Here is a 2,237-nt window from a genome sequence, read left to right as displayed (position 1 = left end):
TGCATGTTCTGCATAGTCATTTGCCTCACAAGTTCTTTGAGGGAAGGTTGTGGAGGGGCCTCAACTGTTGGCTGTTTCTGGGGTTGTTGTTGTTGTTGGATTGGTGGAGGAATGTATGGTCTGCTTGGGCCAGCAGCATTTTGGAAGGAAGGAGCAGGCTGCTGTTGTTGTTGCTGAGGACTGGACCATCTGAGGTTAGGGTGATTCCTCCATCCAGAGATGTATCTGTTGCTGGAGAGGTCATAATTATTCTGCTGTGGTTGATTTTGCTGTTGAGGTTGAGAAGGTCTATTGTAAATATTTGCAGCATAAGCTTCAGGCTGCTCAATTGCTCCAGGTTGCTGCATGGAAGGGCAAAGGTATGTATGGTGGTCAGCAGAGGAGCACAAACCACAAACCCTTGCGACAGGTACATATTTCTGATTCAAGGCCAGCTGGGATACCAAGTTAACCAATGCATCCAGTTTGCCTTCAAGCTTCTTAGTTTCAGATTATGCAGATGGGTTTGTAGCTACCTCATGCACTCCTCTAATGACTATGGCATCATTTCTGGCGCTAAACTGCTGGGAATTGGAAGCCATCTTCTCAATTAAATTTTTGGCTTTAGCAGGAGTCATGTCTCCAAGGGCTCCACCACTGGCAGCATCTATCATACTTCTCTCCATATTACTGAGTCCTTCATAAAAATATTGGAGAAGAAGCTGCTCTGAAATCTGATGGTGGGGGCAACTGGCACATAGTTTCTTAAATCTCTCACAGTACTCATACAGGCTCTCTCCACTGAGTTGTCTAATACCTGAGATATCCTTCCTGATGGCTGTGGTCCTGGAAGCGGGGAAAATTTTTTCTAAGAATACTCTCTTAAGGTCATCCCAGCTCGTGATGGACCTTGAAGCAAGGTAATACAGCCAGTCCTTTGCCACTCCCTCTAATGAATGAGGAAAAGCCTTCAGAAATATGTGATCCTCTTGGACATCTGGGGGTTTCATGGTGGAGCAGACAATGTGAAATTCTTTCAAATGTTTGTGCGGGTCTTCACCTGCAAGGCCATGAAACTTTGGAAGCAAATGAATCAGTCCAGTTTTAAGAACATATGGGACATCCTCATCAGGGTATTGGATGCACAAGCTTTCGTAGGTGAAATCAGGTGCAGCCATTTCCCTTAGAGTCCTCTCATGGGGTGGAGGTTGTGCCATGTTCTCAGAATGTGCAAAATCAGAATGCTCAGAATCAGAATGCTCAAAATTATAATGCTCAAGATCAGGATGTTCAAAATCACCAATAACAGAATGCACAGATTCACCAGTAATGGAATGCTCAGAATGATCAAAAGGTATAAAATGATGCCTAACTAATCTGTGAAATGTCCTATCTATCTCAGGATCAAAGGGTTGTAAGTCAGATGGATTGCCTCTAGTCATACACTACATTCAGCATGCACACAACTAGTTGCCTTGTCATGTAAATAAAGGTGTAGGTTTGAACTACAGCTACCCTCAAATGATATCCAAATGACTTGAAATTTTGTGAGCAACCTTATAAAATGATGAGAAGATAGAACAAAAAATTTCAGACAAAAATTCAAAGTCTAACTATGAAAGCTAAAAATGGTAGGTTAAGAAAAATAAGTGAATAAAACTTGAAAAATAAAAAACTTTTGACAGAATCGCTTTTTTTGGACGATGGAGACCTCAGCCAGCCTATGGCCAGCTACCACGGCGTAGGAAATTTTTGTCTACCCCAAATGCATATATAATAATTGCGATTCTGATAACCGGAGCAAAAGTTATGGCCGTTTGAAGTTTTGACAAACACAAAATTTGCTAGTTTTTTTTAACTTTCAAATCTGACCAAACTAAAGGCTCTAGCTATTTTTCCCACAAAATATGGATTAAAAGAAGTTACCACAAAAAAATTCAGCCAAAAATAACAACCCTAGCTACTAAAACAAAAAATCACAAATAATTCAGCATGGGTGGTCGCTAAAATCCGTCGCTAAGGGATTTCTACTACTACTCTGGTTTGCCGCAAGCAGAAATGGTCGCTAAGTCCATCGCAAAATACTATTCACAGCAAAACACCCAAAACTAAAACAGGGGAAGCGCTCAATAGAAAAACTGAAACAGAACACACACTAAACGAAATACCAGGACACTAAACAACACTAACACACATACTAACACAATACTAACAATTAACATAAAACACGAAAGAATTAAACACACAACGCTAGCTAT

General features: G+C 40.9%; 1 non-coding gene across 1 annotated transcript; it reads left to right on the top strand.

Annotated features, from left to right (window-relative positions):
- The first annotated feature begins 711 nt into the window (after window positions 1-711).
- On the top strand, window positions 712-818 carry LOC113002255 (small nucleolar RNA R71). The gene has a single exon (XR_003267799.1). It is a non-coding gene; the product is annotated as a small nucleolar RNA R71 (small nucleolar RNA).
- The last annotated feature ends 1,419 nt before the right edge of the window (window positions 819-2,237 follow it).

The sequence above is a fragment of the Glycine max genome, chromosome 7 (genome assembly GCF_000004515.6).
Source record: "Glycine max cultivar Williams 82 chromosome 7, Glycine_max_v4.0, whole genome shotgun sequence".
NCBI classification, from domain to species: domain Eukaryota; kingdom Viridiplantae; phylum Streptophyta; class Magnoliopsida; order Fabales; family Fabaceae; genus Glycine; species Glycine max.
The sequence above is the reverse complement of the archived record's forward strand: the minus strand, read 5'-3'. Positions and strand labels throughout refer to the sequence as shown.